The sequence below is a fragment of the Salvelinus namaycush genome, unplaced genomic scaffold (assembly GCF_016432855.1).
Source record: "Salvelinus namaycush isolate Seneca unplaced genomic scaffold, SaNama_1.0 Scaffold598, whole genome shotgun sequence".
Classification (NCBI taxonomy): domain Eukaryota; kingdom Metazoa; phylum Chordata; class Actinopteri; order Salmoniformes; family Salmonidae; genus Salvelinus; species Salvelinus namaycush.
In genome coordinates this window covers 112,827-131,776 of record NW_024061306.1, presented here as the reverse complement: position 1 = coordinate 131,776, position 18,950 = coordinate 112,827, and the positions used below count along the sequence as shown (strand labels likewise).

At 46.9% G+C, this 18,950-nt stretch overlaps 1 non-coding gene across 1 annotated transcript; it reads left to right on the top strand.

Moving 5' to 3' along the window:
- The first annotated feature begins 1,722 nt into the window (after positions 1-1,722).
- Positions 1,723-1,799, top strand: trnag-ucc. The gene has a single exon. It is a non-coding gene; the product is annotated as a tRNA-Gly (tRNA).
- The last annotated feature ends 17,151 nt before the right edge of the window (positions 1,800-18,950 follow it).

The window sequence follows — 18,950 nt, the reverse complement described above, 5'->3', positions numbered from 1 at the left end:
TCAGTAAGGCCAGCAGGCTAATGTTCCTATCCACCCAGTAAGGCCAGCAGGCTAATGTTCCTATTGACCCAGTAAGGCCAGCAGTCTAATGTTCCTATTGACCCAGTAAGGCCAGCAGTTTAATGTTCCTATCGACCCAGTAAGGCCAGCAGTTTAATGTTCCTATAGACCCAGTAAGGCCAGCAGTTTAATGTTCCTATCCACCCAGTAAGGCCAGCAGTCTAATGTTCCTATTGACCCAGTAAGGCCAGCAGTCTAATGTTCCTATTGACCCAGTAAGGCCAGCAGTCTAATGTTCCTATTGACCCAGTAAGGCCAGCAGTCTAATGTTCATATCCACCCAGTAAGGCCAGCAGGCTAATGTTCCTATAGACTCAGTAAGGCCAGCAGTCTAATGTTCCTATTGACCCAGTAAGGCCAGCAGTCTAATGTTCCTATTGACCCAGTAAGGCCAGCAGTCTAATGTTCCTATTGACCCAGTAAGGCCAGCAGTCTAATGTTCCTATAGACCCAGTAAGGCCAGCAGTCTAATGTTCCTATAGACTCAGTAAGGCCAGTAAGGCCAGCAGGCTAATGTTCCTATAGACCCAGTGTGGTCCCGTGTGGCTCAGTTGGTAGAGCATGGCGCTTGCAACGCCAGGGTTGTGGGTTCATTCCCCACGGGGGGACCAGGATGAATATGTATGAACTTTCCAATTTGTAAGTCGCTCTGGATAAGAGCGTCTGCTAAATGACTTAAATGTTAAATGTAATAAATGTAAGGCCAGCAGGCTAATGTTCCTATCCACCCAGTAAGGCCAGCAGTCTAATGTTCCTATCCTCCCAGTAAGGCCAGCAGGCTAATGTTCCTATCCACCCAGTAAGGCCAGCAGGCTAATGTTCCTATAGACTCAGTAAGGCCAGCAGGCTAATGTTCCTATAGACTCAGTAAGGCCAGCAGGCTAATGTTCCTATCCACCCAGTAAGGCCAGCAGGCTAATGTTCCTATAGACTCAGTAAGGCCAGCAGGCTAATGTTCCTATCCACCCAGTAAGGCCAGCAGGCTAATGTTCCTATCCACCCAGTAAGGCCAGCAGTTTAATGTTCCTATTGACCCAGTAAGGCCAGCAGTTTAATATTCCTATCGACCCAGTAAGGCCAGCAGTCTAATGTTCCTATTGACCCAGTAAGGCCAGCAGTTTAATGTTCCTATTGACCCAGTAAGGCCAGCAGTTTAATGTTCCTATAGACCCAGTAAGGCCAGCAGTTTAATGTTCCTATCCACCCAGTAAGGCCAGCAGTCTAATGTTCCTATTGACCCAGTAAGGCCAGCAGTCTAATGTTCCTATTGACCCAGTAAGGCCAGCAGTCAAATGTTCCTATTGACCCAGTAAGGCCAGCAGTCTAATGTTCCTATCGACCCAGTAAGGCCAGCAGGCTAATGTTCCTATAGACTCAGTAAGGCCAGCAGTCTAATGTTCCTATTGACCCAGTAAGGCCAGCAGTCTAATGTTCCTATTGACCCAGTAAGGCCAGCAGTCTAATGTTCCTATTGACCCAGTAAGGCCAGCAGTCTAATGTTCCTATTGACCCAGTAAGGCCAGCAGTCTAATGTTCCTATTGACCCAGTAAGGCCAGCAGTCTAATGTTCCTATAGACCCAGTAAGGCCAGCAGTCTAACGTTCCTATAGACTCAGTAAGGCCAGTAAGGCCAGCAGGCTAATGTTCCTATAGACCCAGTGTGGTCCCGTGTGGCTCAGTTGGTAGAGCATGGCGCTTCCAACGCCAGGGTTGTGGGTTCATTCCCCACGGGGGGACCAGGATGAATATGTATGAACTTTCCAATTTGTAAGTCGCTCTGGATAAGAGCATCTGCTAAATGACTTAAATGTTAAATGTAATAAATGTAAGGCCAGCAGGCTAATGTTCCTATCCACCCAGTAAGGCCAGCAGTCGAATGTTCCTATCCACCCAGAAAGGCCAGCAGGCTAATGTTCCTATAGACCCAGTAAGGCCAGCAGTCTAATGTTCCTATCCACCCAGTAAGGCCAGCAGTCTAATGTTCCTATCCACCCAGTAAGGCCAGCAGGCTAATGTTCCTATCCACCCAGTAAGGCCAGCAGTCTAATGTTCCTATCGACCCAGTAAGGCCAGCAGTCTAATGTTCCTATTGACCCAGTAAGGCCAGCAGTCTAATGTTCCTATTGACCCAGTAAGGCCAGCAGTCTAATGTTCCTATAGACCCAGTAAGGCCAGCAGGCTAATGTTCCTATCCACCCAGTAAGGACATCAGTCTAATGTTCCTATCGACCCAGTAAGGCCAGCAGTCTAATGTTCCTATTGACCCAGTAAGGCCAGCAGTCTGATGTTCCTATTGACCCAGTAAGGCCAGCAGTTTAATGTTCCTATCGACCCAGTAAGGCCAGCAGTCTAATGTTCCTATTGACCCAGTAAGGCCAGCAGTTTAATGTTCCTATAGACCCAGTAAGGCCAGCAGTTTAATGTTCCTATCCACCCAGTAAGGCCAGCAGTCTAATGTTCCTATTGACCCAGTAAGGCCAGCAGTTTAATGTTCTTATCGACCCAGTAAGGCCAGCAGTTTAATGTTCCTATTGACCCAGTAAGGCCAGCAGTTTAATGTTCCTATAGACCCAGTAAGGCCAGCAGTTTAATGTTCCTATCCACCCAGTAAGGCCAGCAGTCTAATGTTCCTATTGACCCAGTAAGGCCAGCAGTTTAATGTTCCTATAGACCCAGTAAGGCCAGCAGGCTAATGTTCCTATCGACCCAGTAAGGCCAGCAGTCTAATGTTCCTATTGACCCAGTAAGGCCAGCAGTCTAATGTTCCTATTGACCCAGTAAGGCCAGCAGTTTAATGTTCCTATCGACCCAGTAAGGCCAGCAGTTTAATGTTCCTATAGACCCAGTAAGGCCAGCAGTTTAATGTTCCTATCCACCCAGTAAGGCCAGCAGTCTAATGTTCCTATTGACCCAGTAAGGCCAGCAGTCTAATGTTCCTATTGATCCAGTAAGGCCAGCAGTCTAATGTTCCCATTGACCCAGTAAGGCCAGCAGTCTAATGTTCCTATCGACCCAGTAAGGCCAGCAGGCTAATGTTCCTATAGACTCAGTAAGGCCAGCAGTCTAATGTTCCTATTGACCCAGTAAGGCCAGCAGTCTAATGTTCCTATTGACCCAGTAAGGCCAGCAGTCTAATGTTCCTATTGACCCAGTAAGGCCAGCAGTCTAATGTTCCTATAGACCCAGTAAGGCCAGCAGTCTAATGTTCCTATAGACTCAGTAAGGCCAGTAAGGCCAGCAGGCTAATGTTCCTATAGACCCAGTGTGGTCCCGTGTGGCTCAGTTGGTAGAGCATGGCGCTTGCAACGCCAGGGTTGTGGGTTCATTCCCCACGGGGGGACCAGGATGAATATGTATGAACTTTCCAATTTGTAAGTCGCTCTGGATAAGAGCGTCTGCTAAATGACTTAAATGTTAAATGTAATAAATGTAAGGCCAGCAGGCTAATGTTCCTATCCACCCAGTAAGGCCAGCAGTCTAATGTTCCTATCCTCCCAGTAAGGCCAGCAGGCTAATGTTCCTATCCACCCAGTAAGGCCAGCAGGCTAATGTTCCTATAGACTCAGTAAGGCCAGCAGGCTAATGTTCCTATAGACTCAGTAAGGCCAGCAGGCTAATGTTCCTATCCACCCAGTAAGGCCAGCAGGCTAATGTTCCTATCCACCCAGTAAGGCCAGCAGTTTAATGTTCCTATCGACCCAGTAAGGCCAGCAGTTTAATGTTCCTATAGACCCAGTAAGGCCAGCAGTTTAATGTTCCTATCCACCCAGTAAGGCCAGCAGGCTAATGTTCCTATCCACCCAGTAAGGCCAGCAGGCCTTACTATAGACTCAGTAAGGCCAGCAGGCTAATGTTCCTATCCACCCAGTAAGGCCAGCAGGCTAATGTTCCTATCCACCCAGTAAGGCCAGCAGTCTAATGTTCCTGTCCACCCAGTAAGGCCAGCAGGCTAGTCTCTTTTTACTGGTATGTAACTGTTGTATTGTTAATTTGTTTTGTATTTCAGTGCCACCTTAAACATGTACATGACACTGCAACAAAATGTTCCCATGGGGACAATACAGTCAGTAAAGTAAAGAAACTAATTGACACACAGATAGCATAGAGGAGTAATAGGTTGTGTCTCAAATGGCACCCTATTCCCTTTATAGTGCACTACTTTGGACCAGGACCTATGGGCCCTCCTCAAGAGTAGTGCACTGCAAAGTGCACCACATTAAGGGAATATGGTGCGGTTTGAGACGCAGCCCTATAATCTAGGATGACTCATCACCGGGCAGATATCTTGAGATGGATCTGTCAGAGAGCATCATGGGACATGACCAGACCAGAAGGAGCCAAAACACACATGACTGAGTGGTGGATCATACACGCAGACGCACACACACGCATTCACACACAAACACACCACACCACACCACACACACACACACACTGGTAGATCAGTTAGAATCCATTTACACTGAGAGATAATGTTCACTGGCGTCTTCTCTCCTGAAGACACGATGACATGCTGACTGGGGAGAGAGAGGAGTACACATGAATATATATATAAACTGGGTCTGCATCCCAAATGGTTCCCTATTCCCTATATTGTTTGGGACACACTCAGGCCAGCAGGCCTGGAAGAAGGGATGGAGGGAGAGAGGGATGAGACAGATGGAGAGAGAGAGAGAGAGGCAATGAGGAGGTGGAGGAGAAAATGGAAGAGAGCATCTGGTAATTGTCCATAGTGACGTTGTTGAGTCACAGAGACGACAGACAGGACAGATTGAACCTGAAGATGGAGAGAGAGAGGGGGGGGAGAGAGAGAGAAAGAGAGGGAAAGAGAGAGGTTATGACTAGAAACTTGACAGCCTGTGTCTGAGAATAGAGAGATGACCGAGAGAAAAGAGGGGGAACACAGAGAGCGAGGCAGATTAAGTAAGATAGAGGGGTACAGAAATAGAGGGAGGAAAATGTAGATGGTGGGACTAGAAACTTGACAGCCTGTGTCTGAGAATAGAGTGATGAGAGAGACAAAGAGAGAGAGAAACAGGGGAAAGTGAAGGAGAGAAAAAGAGAGACCGGTGGATAGATGGAAGCAGAAAAGAAAACATGTGGCACCCTATTCCCTATATAGTGCACTTCTTTTGACCAGAGCCCGTAATGCACTATATAGGGAATAGGGTGCCATTTGGGACACATCCATCGAAGATAGACAGACAGAAGGAGGAGGGGAGACAGACAGACAGACAGACAGACAGACAGACAGACAGACAGACAGACAGACAGACAGACAGACAGACAGACAGACAGACAGACAGACAGACAGACAGACAGAAGGAGGAGGGGAGACAGACAGACAGACAGACGGAGGAGGGGAGACAGACAGACAGACAGACAGACAGACAGACAGACAGACAGACAGACAGACAGACAGACAGACAGACAGACAGACAGACAGACAGACAGACAGACAGACAGACAGACAGACAGACAGACAGACAGACAGACAGACAGACAGACAGACAGACAGACAGACAGACAGACAGACAGAAGAGTAGAGAACTGTTGGCTTGTCATTCATATCTGTTCATTCTTACCCACACATGGAAAAGCTGTCAGACTTCACTGCTGTCCAAAAACGTCAACTTAGAATAACGTGGGTGTTTGGGTAAACGCATCGTTTGATCAGCCAATGACGTGACTGCGCTCAGGAGTGTCAGATTGACGCATCAGAGCACCATCATTCCCCTTTCCCCTCCTCTTTCAACCTTCCCCTACTCCACTCGCCTTTCCTCTCCTCTGCCTTATCTGCCTGCCATCCTCACTCCATCAACCCTTTACTCACCTCCCTCCCTCCCTTCATCCCTCCCTCCCTTCATCCCTCTACCTCCCTCCCTCCTCTCTCTCTCTCTCCATCCCTCTACCTCCCTCCCTCCTCTCTCTCTCTCTCGCCATCAATCTCCCTCTCTCTCGCTTTCTCTCTATCTCTCTCTTCATCCCTCTCCCTCCCTCCCTTCATCCCTCCCTCTCTCTCTCCATCCCTATCCCTCTCCCTCCCTCCAGTCAGTCTGTGTTTGGTGTTACCAGTAGCTCGTCACAGCTCTGAGACAGATTCGCCCTACCTACACCCTGTTTGGGCCCTACCTCGTTATAGAGATGACTCTATCTCTGTCCCAAATAGAACCCTATTTCCTATGTAGTGCATTACTTTTGATCAGGCCCCATAGGGTTGTGCATTTAGGACACAGCCTCTATAGAGTGGAGAAGGCCTATATCAGGGTTCTCCAAGCGAATTTGGGGCGAGGGTGATTTTATTTGGCCCCCAAGTTTTCTGAATCCCAATTTCTTAGGGGGGGGGACATTAAAGACTGTAAAAACACCAGCAAATCAGCTACAAGTCATTTTAATTTTGTAAATTTGTTCCAAATCATTCTCACGCACAACAGAGATATATGTGATCGTATGGAAACAAGGTTTGAGATGATGCTGTATAAGTCAAATATTAGATCTGTTTGGGCTTCTTGCGGGTCAATTGGCAGTCTACAAATTATTTGTAATTATTTTCCGTTCCTCTGACTACTACTACAAGAAAAAATCGTCCCGTGGCTGAATCGAGTTGATGATCCCTGGCCTATATTATGGAGAACACTCTGTAAGACATGGTAATAATGAACCCCTGCTAGGATATGGAAGTTGATTGCACACACACACACCACCACCATGCCCACACACAACACAGCTAAACCAGTATGTTTTGAGCGTCAGAGAAGGGAGAAGTAGAGAGGTTGTAGGACAGAGGCTCTCGGTTAATTCAAAACAAACTGTCAATTCAGATAGAGACCACGAAAGACTAGTTGTACTGTGGGGTAGCCACGCCTCTAACTACACCCACACCTCTAACCACACCCCCACCAGCAGCTTAATAGCTAATCATCATGGTGGGCGTTCCCCTGCTCAGACCTCGCAAGCATCCACTAATGGTTGCGTGCCACATCATCAACTCTGCAGTCGGGCACCAGATTGCTATAACATACTTTATTATGTGTTGGCTGATATATTCATTTTCTTTTATTGCTTTGGTACTATTTTCACAAGTATGTGATGAGAAAAAATAAGAAACTGCTCTTGCTAGCATCACTGCTCTTGCTAGCATCACTGCTCTTGCTAGCATCACTGCTCTTTATTAAGCTTTACGTATCGGCTTCAAGGCCTTCATCAGAAGTTACCACAAGTATGTGGTAAAATTTCTTAACTCTCAGTACAAAACTCAAAACTTTAAGCACACAAAATCCCAGTAACTGTTTCACCAAACCCAATCAGTGTTTCATCTAGAAATACCTTTCACATAAAGTAACTGCCTTTCACAATGCAACGCTCACAATACTTTCAGATGATTCTCTTCTCATTTGTTTAAAGACATTTGAACATCACTTAATACAACTGCACTTAAGGGTTAATCACTGAACCGTTTGGTAAACCTATAGATTTTAAACTGCTTTGTCTACTATATATAGATTTAGAGAACTACAGAAACAAAATGTGAGTTTGTAAAGTAGAAACATCTAATTGACATGTATGATACATGATAACCATACATAATGACTAGTCAGTATTGTAACCATACATAATGACTAGTCAGTATTGTAACCATACATAATGACTAGTCAGTATTGTAACCATACATCATGACTAGTCAGTATTGCTAATTGACATGTATGATACATGATAACCATACATCATGACTAGTCAGTATTGCTAATTGATTCCACATAGTGGTAACCACAATTGGTCACCATATAAAAGGGGGTGTGAACACTTGACATTTATTTCAACATGGAGCAGATAGACAGCAGGGAGAGGAAGAAACCAAAGAGCTCCTGGGGGCCATCAGAGAGGTGGGCCCCATCAAAGATGTCAAAGAGGTGGGCATGGGCCCCGTCAAAAAGGTCAGAGAGGTGGGCATGGGCCCCGTCAAAGATGTCAGAGAGGTGGGCATGGGCCCCGTCAAAAAGGTCAAAGAGGTGGGCATGGGCCCCGTCAAAAAGGTCAAAGAGGTGGGCATGGGCCCCGTCAAAAAGGTCAAAGAGGTGGGCATGGGCCCCGTCAAAAAGGTCAAAGAGGTGGGTATGGACCCCGTCAAAAAGGTCAAAGAGGTGGGCATGGGCCCCGTCAAAAAGGTCAAAGAAGTGGGCATGGGCCCCGTCAAAAAGGTCAAAGAGGTGGGCATGGGCCCCGTCAAAAAGGTCAAAGAGGTGGGCATGGGCCCCGTCAAAAAGGTCAAAGAGGTGGGCATGGGCCCCGTCAAAGATGTCAAAGAGGTGGGCATGGGCCCCGTCAAAAAGGTCAAAGAGGTGGGTATGGACCCTGTCAAAGATGTCAAAGAGGTGGGTATGGGCCCTGTCAAAAAGGTCAAAGAGGTGGGCATGGGCCCCGTCAAAGATGTCAAAGAGGTGGGTATGGGCCCTGTCAAAAAGGTCAAAGAGGTGGGCATGGGCCCCGTCAAAGATGTCAAAGAGGTGGGTAAGGACCCCGTCAAAAAGGTCAAAGACGTGGGCATGGGCCCCGTCAAAGATGTCAAAGAGGTGGGCATGGGCCCCGTCAAAAAGGTCAAAGAGGTGGGTATGGACCCTGTCAAAGATGTCAAAGAGGTGGGTATGGGCCCTGTCAAAAAGGTCAAAGAGGTGGGCATGGGCCCCGTCAAAGATGTCAAAGAGGTGGGTAAGGACCCCGTCAAAAAGGTCAAAGAGGTGGGCATGGACCCCGTCAAAAAGGTCAAAGACGTGGGTATGGACCCGGTCAAAGATGTCAAAGAGGTGGGCATGGGCCCCGTCAAAGATGTCAAAGAGGTGGGCATGGACCCCGTCAAAAAGGTCAAAGACGTGGGTATGGACCCGGTCAAAGATGTCAAAGAGGTGGGCATGGACCCCGTCAAAGATGTCAAAGAGGTGGGTAAGGACCCCGTCAAAAAGGTCAAAGAGGTGGGCATGGACCCCGTCAAAAAGGTCAAAGACGTGGGTATGGACCCGGTCAAAGATGTCAAAGAGGTGGGCATGGGCCCCGTCAAAGATGTCAAAGAGGTGGGCATGGACCCCGTCAAAAAGGTCAAAGACGTGGGTATGGACCCGGTCAAAGATGTCAAAGAGGTGGGCATGGACCCCGTCAAAAAGGTCAAAGAGGTGGGCATGGACCCCGTCAAAAAGGTCAAAGAGGTGGGCATGGGCCCCGTCAAAGATGTCAAAGAGGTGGGTATGGACCCGGTCAAAGATGTCAAAGAGGTGGGTATGGGCCCTGTCAAAAAGGTCAAAGACGTGGGCATGGGTCCCATCAAAGATGTCAAAGAGGTGGGTAAGGACCCCGTCAAAAAGGTCAAAGAGGTGGGCATGGACCCCGTCAAAAAGGTCAAAGAGGTGGGTATGGACCCGGTCAAAGATGTCAAAGAGGTGGGCATGGACCCCGTCAAAGATGTCAAAGAGGTGGGTATGGACCCCGTCAAAAAGGTCAAAGAGGTGGGTATGGACCCTGTCAAAGATGTCAAAGAGGTGGGTATGGGCCCTGTCAAAAAGGTCAAAGAGGTGGGCATGGGCCCCGTCAAAGATGTCAAAGAGGTGGGTATGGGCCCTGTCAAAAAGGTCAAAGAGGTGGGCATGGGCCCCGTCAAAGATGTCAAAGAGGTGGGTAAGGACCCCGTCAAAAAGGTCAAAGACGTGGGCATGGGCCCCGTCAAAGATGTCAAAGAGGTGGGCATGGGCCCCGTCAAAAAGGTCAAAGAGGTGGGTATGGACCCTGTCAAAGATGTCAAAGAGGTGGGTATGGGCCCTGTCAAAAAGGTCAAAGAGGTGGGCATGGGCCCCGTCAAAGATGTCAAAGAGGTGGGTATGGGCCCTGTCAAAAAGGTCAAAGAGGTGGGCATGGGCCCCGTCAAAGATGTCAAAGAGGTGGGTATGGGCCCTGTCAAAAAGGTCAAAGAGGTGGGCATGGGCCCCGTCAAAGATGTCAAAGAGGTGGGTAAGGACCCCGTCAAAAAGGTCAAAGAGGTGGGCATGGACCCCGTCAAAAAGGTCAAAGACGTGGGTATGGACCCGGTCAAAGATGTCAAAGAGGTGGGCATGGACCCCGTCAAAAAGGTCAAAGAGGTGGGCATGGGCCCCGTCAAAGATGTCAAAGAGGTGGGCATGGACCCCGTCAAAAAGGTCAAAGACGTGGGTATGGACCCGGTCAAAGATGTCAAAGAGGTGGGCATGGACCCCGTCAAAAAGGTCAAAGAGGTGGGCATGGACCCCGTCAAAAAGGTCAAAGAGGTGGGCATGGACCCCGTCAAAAAGGTCAAAGAGGTGGGCATGGACCCCGTCAAAGATGTCAAAGAGGTGGGTATGGACCCGGTCAAAGATGTCAAAGAGGTGGGTATGGGCCCTGTCAAAAAGGTCAAAGACGTGGGCATGGGTCCCATCAAAGATGTCAAAGAGGTGGGTAAGGACCCCGTCAAAAAGGTCAAAGAGGTGGGCATGGACCCCGTCAAAAAGGTCAAAGAGGTGGGTATGGACCCGGTCAAAGATGTCAAAGAGGTGGGCATGGACCCCGTCAAAGATGTCAAAGAGGTGGGTATGGACCCCGTCAAAAAGGTCAAAGAGGTGGGTATGGACCCCGTCAAAAAGGTCAAAGAGGTGGGTAAGGACCCCGTCAAAAAGGTCAAAGAGGTGGGTATGGACCCCGTCAAAAAGGTCAAAGAGGTGGGTATGGACCCCGTCAAAAAGGTCAAAGAGGTGGGTATGGACCCCGTCAAAGATGTCAAAGAGGTGGGTATGGACCCCGTCAAAGATGTCAAAGAGGTGGGTATGGACCCGGTCAAAAAGTTCAAAGAGGTGGGCATGGACACAAAAAGGTCAAAGAGGTGGGTAAGGACCCCGTCAAAAAGGTCAAAGAGGTGGGTATGGACCCCGTCAAAGATGTCAAAGAGGTGGGTATGGACCCGGTCAAAAAGGTCAAAGAGGTGGGTATGGACCCCGTCAAAGATGTCAAAGAGGTGGGTAAGGACCCCGTCAAAAAGGTCAAAGAGGTGGGTAAGGACCCCGTCAAAAAGGTCAAAGAGGTGGGTATGGACCCCGTCAAAAAGGTCAAAGAGGTGGGTATGGACCCGGTCAAAAAGGTCAAAGAGGTGGGTATGGACCCCGTCAAAGATGTCAAAGAGGTGGGTATGGACCCGGTCAAAAAGGTCAAAGAGGTGGGTATGGACCCCGTCAAAGATGTCAAAGAGGTGGGTAAGGACCCCGTCAAAAAGGTCAAAGAGGTGGGTAAGGACCCCGTCAAAAAGGTCAAAGAGGTGGGTATGGACCCCGTCAAAAAGGTCAAAGAGGTGGGCATGGACCCCGTCAAAAAGGTCAAAGAGGTGGGCATGGACCCCGTCAAAAAGGTCAAAGAGGTGGGCATGGACCCCATCAAAAAGGTCAAAGAGGTGGGCATGGACCCCGTCAAAAAGGTTAAAGAGGTGGGCATGGACCCCATCAAAAAGGTCAAAGAGGTGGGCATGGACCCCGTCAAAGATGTCAAAGAGGTGGGTATGGACCCCGTCAAAGATGTCAAAGAGGTGGGTATGGGCTCCATAATAAAGGGCATAGAGGTGGGTATCAGAGAGAGGAAGGCAGACAACAGGGACCCCGTCAAAAAGTTCAAAGAGGTGGGCATGGACACAAAAAGGTCAAAGAGGTGGGTAAGGACCCCGTCAAAAAGGTCAAAGAGGTGGGTATGGACCCCGTCAAAGATGTCAAAGAGGTGGGTATGGACCCCTTCAAAGATGTCAAAGAGGTGGGTATGGACCCCGTCAAAGATGTCAAAGAGGTGGGTATGGGCTCCATAAAAAAGGTCAAAGAGGTGGGTATCAGAGAGAGGACGGCAGACAACAGGGAATTTGCCTGCCAGATTAGTTCACCCTAATCTGAAAAGATCAACTGTCAATTTGATCATATGAACATTTCACCAAGACAACAGGATATGCACTATGCTTTACTATTACAGTAAATGACATATTGTAATGCATCTAAATTCACAAAACATGTTACAGTATTCTTACTGTTCTACCCTCAGAACAGAAGACCCCATGGTGGTGGTCGTGTGCTGACCGACCAGAACAGAAGACCCAATGGTGGTGGTCGTGTGCCGACCGACCAGAACAGAAGACCACATGGTGGTGGTCGTGTGCTGACCGACCAGAACAGAAGACCCAATGGTGGTGGTCGTGTGCCGACCGACCAGAACAGAAGACCCCATGGTGGTGGTCGTGTGCCGACCGACCAGAACAGAAGACCACATGGTGGTGGTCGTGTGCTGACCGACCAGAACAGAAGACCCCATGGTGGTGGTCGTGTGCTGACCGACCAGCAGGAGTGGGCAGTGGTGGAAATGGTGACGGCCAGGAATGACATACGGCTGTCCGAAATATAACAAGCCATTGTAGCATCCATCAGCCTACCAACAATCACCCGCTTTTTGAAGAGGCACCAGGTATCTATGAAACACCGGGTGAAACATCTGCAGGCAGAGTATGTTCAGGTACAGCACTATATACTGTATTACTGTTACTATTAATGCACATGCTACTTAACTATATCATACTGGAACTATACTGTAAAAATAACAAACTAAAATATATTTTTAGAGGGTGATGGTGCGTGATGCTGTGAACCATCACAAGTATAACTTTGTTGATGAAATGAGCTTCAACCTGGCCAGAACTCGGCGCCGTGGGTGGAACCTCATCGGCCAACGAGCGACCGTCCAAGTGCCTGGACAACGTGGGGGAAACATCTCCATGTGCGCAGCTATCTCTGAAGATGGTGTGGTAGGACGTAAGCCATTACTTGAATCCTGCAATGCTGCACACCTCATTGTGTTCCTCAATGAAATTGAGCAGGCCTGTCAAGGTGAAGGGGTCACCTATGTCATTGTGTGGGACAATAAAAGGTTCCACCATTCAGAGGTGGTTCATGCAGAGGTGGTTCCGGCATGGTTTTGTGACCCTTCACCTGCCCCATACTCTCTTTTCCTCAACCCTATTGAGGATGATTATTTTCAGCATGGAGGGGGAAGGTGTACGATCGCCATTCCTATGAGCGTGCCACCATCCTTCTGGCCATGAATGAGGCATGCAACGACATCAATGCAGAACCAATGGTGGATAAAACTATTAGTCACACCCTGATCTGTTTTACCTGTCCTTGTGCTTGTCTCCACCCCCTTCAGGTGTCACCCATCTTCCCCATTATCCCCTGATAATTTATACCTGTGTTTTCTGTCTGTGCCAGTTCGTCTTGTTTTGTCAAGTCAACCAGCGTGTTGCTCCTGCTGTTTCCTTTTCTCTGTTTTTGCTAGTCCTCCCGGTTTTGACCCTTGCCTGCCTTGACTCTGAACCTGCCTGCCTGACCATACTGCCTGCCCTGACCTCAAACCTGCCTGACCTCTATCTTCTGGACTCTGACCTTGCTATGATCTTTTGCCTGTCCACGACCATTCTCTTGCCTGCCCCTTGGATACTAATAAATATCAGAGACTCGAACCATCTGCCTCCTGTGTCTGCATCTGGGTCTCGCCATGTGCCATTATACAACTAAATTGAAAAGATATCTATTATGGTGATTAAACCAATGTTGTTATTACATTTCACAATAAACTTACACTGCCGTTCAAAAGTTTAGGGTGACTTAGAAATGTCCTTGTTTTTGAATGAAAAGCTCATTTAAATCGTACCCGCAAAACACCAGTCTCAACGTCAACAGTGAAGAGGCGACTCCGGGATGCTGGTGTCTGTGTTCTTTTGCCTATCTTAATCTTTTCCTTTTATTGACCAGTCTGAGATATGGCTTTTTCTTTGCAACTCTGCCTAGAAGACCAGCATCCCGGAGTCGCCTCTTCACTGTTGACGTTGAGACTGGTGTTTTGAGGATGATATTTAATGAAGCTGCCTGTTGAGGACTTGTGAGGCATCTGTTTCTCAAACTAGACACTCTAATGTACTTGTCCTCTTGCTCAGTTGTGCACCGTGGCCTCCCACTCCTCTTTCTATTCTGGTTAGAGCCAGTTTGCTCTGTTATGTGAAGGGAGTAGTACACAGAGTTGTATTAGATCTTCAGTTTCATGGACTAGCCTTCATTTCTCAGAACAACAATAAACTGACGAGTTTGAGAAGAAAGGTCTTTGTTTCTGGCCATTTTGAGCCCTTAACGAACCCACTAATGCTGATGCTCTAGATACTCAACTAGTCTAAAGAAGGCCAGTTTCTTTGATTCTTTAATCAGAACAACATGAACAATATGTTAGCTATGCTAACATATTTGCAAAAGGGTTTTCTAATGATCAATTAGCCTTTTAAAATGATAAACATGGATTAGCTAACACAACGTGCCATTAGAACACAGGAGTGATGGTTGCTGATAATGGGCCTCTGTACGCCTATGTAGATAATCCATAAGAAATCAGCCGTTTCCAGCTACAATAGTCATTTACAACATTAACAATGTCTACACTCTATTTCTGGTTAACTTGATGTTATTTTAATGGACAAAAAATGTGCTTTTCTTTCAAAAACAAGGACATTTCTAAGTGACCCCAAACTTTTGAATAGTAGTGTATATTTTGAATCAATGGTTGTATGGTGAGAGATGTTTACAATCAAAAAAGACTGCGCAGTAACCGGTTTGGAATGAAAGACTGGCTGCGTTACAAGTGTGACTAGTTTGGAGTGTTGTACTTGTGAAAACGGTACCAAAGCGAAAAGAAAAAAAACTGTTAATACCTTTCCGGGCGTTGTAAGATCTGTCAGGCGTCAGCACCGTCTGAACAGGAGAACAAGACCAGAGTGTCAACATAGTCTTGGCCCAGTACATCAACACATTGTTTTGATAGATTCATCATTAAGTGGATTTTAGGGCCAATGTTTCTTTTCCTTTTCACTGTATGGTAATATGTTCCAAGTCAGCTGTGTCCACTTGCCGACGTCAGTTGCCTTATTGCGCAACATAGCAAAACGCTTGTGTGTGTGCGTGTGCAAGTGCGTGTGTGTTATTTGTTTGACAATGACGTGCTCGAGAACGTCTGTCTTCCTGCGGGACTTTGTTAACACGCACTGACAAGCCAAGCTTTGCTGAGATGTGTGTTATGTGTTACTGTGTGTGTGTGTTATGTGTGCGTGTGTGTGCTCACACTTTAGCCTCCCAAATGTTCCCGACGTCAACGTGATCCAAATATGTGTCATCACACTGGTTCTGTTCTGTTGCTGCTCTCTCGCTCTCTCTCTGTCTGTCTGTCAGTCTGTCTGTCTCTCCCTGTCTCTGTCTCTCTCTCTCGCTCTCTCTCTCTCTCTCTTTCTCTCTCTCTGTCTGTCTCTCTCTGTCTCTCTCTGTCTCTCTCTCTTTCTCTGTCTCTCTCTCTCTCTCTGTCTCTCTCTGTCTCTCTCTCTCTCTCTTTCTCTCTCTCTGTCTCTCTCTCTCTTTCAATTCAATTCAATTCAATTCAATTCAAGGGGCTTTATTGGCATGGGAAACATGTGTTAACATTGCCAAAGCAAGTGAGGTAGATATTATACAAAAGTGAAATAAACAATACAAATTAACAGTAAACATTACACATACAGAAGTTTCAAAACAATAAAGACATTACAAATGTTATATTATATATATACAGTGTTGTAACAATGTACAAATAGTTAAAGCACACAAGTTAAAATAAATAAGCATAAATATGGGTTGTATTTACAATGGTGTTTGTTCTTCACTGGTTGCCCTTTTCTTTCTCTCGCTCTCTTTCTCTCTCTCTGTCTCTCTTTCTCTTTCTCTCTCTCTTTCTCTCTCTCGCTCTCACTGTCTCACCTCCCTTGCTTGTACCCTGTTGCAGTCTGTAACTTTGTAGCATTTTTGCGGTTAGTGTCAGGAGACAGGACTCTCCACAATGCAAATTACTAAATGTTCTTAATTAGCAAAACAAGCAAAGGAGCACACACACACACACACACACACACACACACACACACACACACACACACACACACACACACACACACACACACACACACACACACACACACACACACACACACACACACACACACACACACACACACACACACACACACACAGACACACACACACACACCTAGCTAATTAAGCCGGTTTATTGTACAGTCAGTTATTTGCAACACGTACAGGGAGAGTCCTGTCTCCTGACGGACACACATTAAACACACAAGGGCATCATGACACCATACCCAGAAAAAAGGTTGTGTGTGTGTGTGTGTGTGTGTGTGTGTGTGTGTGTGTGTGTGTGTGTGTGTGTGTGTGTGTGTGTGTGTGTGTGTGTGTGTGTGTGTGTGTGTGTGTGTGTGTGTGTGTGTGTGTGTGTGTGTGTGTGTGTGTGTGTGTGTGTTGAGAGAGAGAGAGAGACAGAGAGCAAAGTGACCACAGGCACTCAGATACTGATCAATTACTTTTTCTGACTTGTTACAAAGACACACACACACACAGCTCTGCTGTGCTTTGATTTCACCAATAATGAGATCCCTACGGTGTAGGCGGGGGGACGCACAACAGAACAAAATGGAGATCAGGTAGGAGGAATGGCAGCCATGATAGAAATCTGGGAGTCACATCTAAAGGCAGACCACTGATAGAAACACTACACTGATATACACACTACACGAATAGATACACTACACTGATATACACACTATACTGATATACACACTATACTGATACACTACACTGATATACTACATGAATATACACACTACACTGATAGATACACTACACTAATAGATACACTACACTGATACACTACACTAATAGATACACTACACTGATATACAGAGGGAATTAGAAAATAACTAGATAGTATCAAAGAGAGGGGAGAGAGGAAGAGCGACAGAGGGAGGGGAAGAGAGGAGAGAGAGAGAGAGGGAGAGAGACAGAGAGCGAGAGAGAGAGAGAGAGAGAGAGGACAAAAACACAGACATAACAATCAGATGTGTGACAGTAAACTGACATTAGTTAATGAGGGTCCATGGAGATAAAGGAATGACGCCAGTACAGAATGAAAAAAGAAAAAAATGAATAGGTGAACGATGCTTAAGGGCCTGTGAGAAATGGAAACAAAAATGTGCAACAGGGAAAGTTGGAGAAGGAATGAAAAGAGGAGAAAGGCAGGAAAAGGTGTGAAGGAGAGGAGGGAGGAGAGACAAGATGATGAAAACAGAAAGAGAGAGGACTGTATGAAATAAAGATAGAGAAGGAGGGGATGATAGATAGTATAGCATAGATAGTAGATAGAGAGTAGATGTTATGTTTCCTGCAAGGTGATGTGAAATAAGCCCCAAAATATGCTAAATAGATTAGCACATGTTGCATACCTCACGTGCATGCTGTGTGCATGTGTGAAACTGTGTGTTGATTTTGCTGTTATGGGCATGTGTGATTCAGTGTGGGATGTTCATTGTTGGGTGGATGTGTGAATGAGTCTGTCTGACTGTGTATTGTGTGGGGGCAAGTTGTGACAATTCTGTTGACGTACAACTTCCGTGACCAAAATGTTTATCAGACTGCCCAATCAATTCTCCTTTGACTTTACCCCCCTTCTCCTCTCTGCACTTCCCTCTCTCTATCCCTCTCTCCCCCTCTCTCATTAATATTCATTGATCTCTCTCTCTCTCTCTCTCTCTCTGTCCCTCTCTCTCTCTCTCTCTCTCTCTCTCTCTCTCTCTCTCTCTCTCTCTCTCTCTCTCTCTCTCACTGACTCACTGACTGACTGACTCATTAATATTAATTGATCCAGAAACAGATCCAAGGCACTCTCCCCCTCTCTCGTCTGATTGACTCCAACTCTGCCTCACTGGTGATTGACATGGCTGCCGTCCAATCAAAACCCACTCGGCCCATATTTTAACGTGTGGTTGCGTCATGGTGATGTCTGTTGGCTCACATGTGTTGCATCCAATGGGAATATAATGTTGGCCGGCCGGACACTCCTTGGCGTATGTGTGCGTGTTCTGCGTGACGTTTCATTGAGAGAAGTCAGTATATTTCCTTATTTAGATGAGGAAAGCGAGGGATTAGTCACTAATAGTTAATGTGCTGTTCTGTACTATGGATGTCATCTGAGGGATGATTCTGGTCAAAAGTAGTGCACTATATAGGGAATAAAATGCCATTTGGGACACAACCTAAATGTGATGCTTCTGATGGAACAATACGAACGTCATCTAAGATGGAGGGTAAAGTAGAACGTTATCTTGAGAAATGTTTCTGTGTTGTACATAATATATTTTATATACCGCTTAAAAGTGTCTTCTGTCTGACGGACAGTACATTGAGAGGGAATCAAACCCACCACCCTGGTGTTCAGTATATAACCCCAGAGGGAATCAAACCCACCACCCTGGTGTTCAGTATATAACCCAAGAGGGAATCAAACCCACCACCCTGGTGTTCAGTATATAACCCCAGAGGGAATCAAACCCACCACCCTGGTGTTCAGTATATAACCCCAGAGGGAATCAAACCCACCACCCTGGTGTTCAGTATATAACCCAAGAGGGAATCAAACCCACCACCCTGGTGTTCAGTATATAACCCAAGAGGGAATCAAACCCACCACCCTGGTGTTCAGTATATAACCCCAGAGGGAATCAAACCCACCACCCTGGTGTTCAGTATATAACCCAAGAGGGAATCAAACCCACCACCCTGGTGTTCAGTATATAACCCAAGAGGGAATCAAACCCACCACCCTGGTGTTCAGTATATAACCCCAGAGGGAATCAAACCCACCACCCTGGTGTTCAGTATATAACCCAAGAGGGAATCAAACCCACCACCCTGGTGTTCAGTATATAACCCAAGAGGGAATCAAACCCACCACCCTGGTGT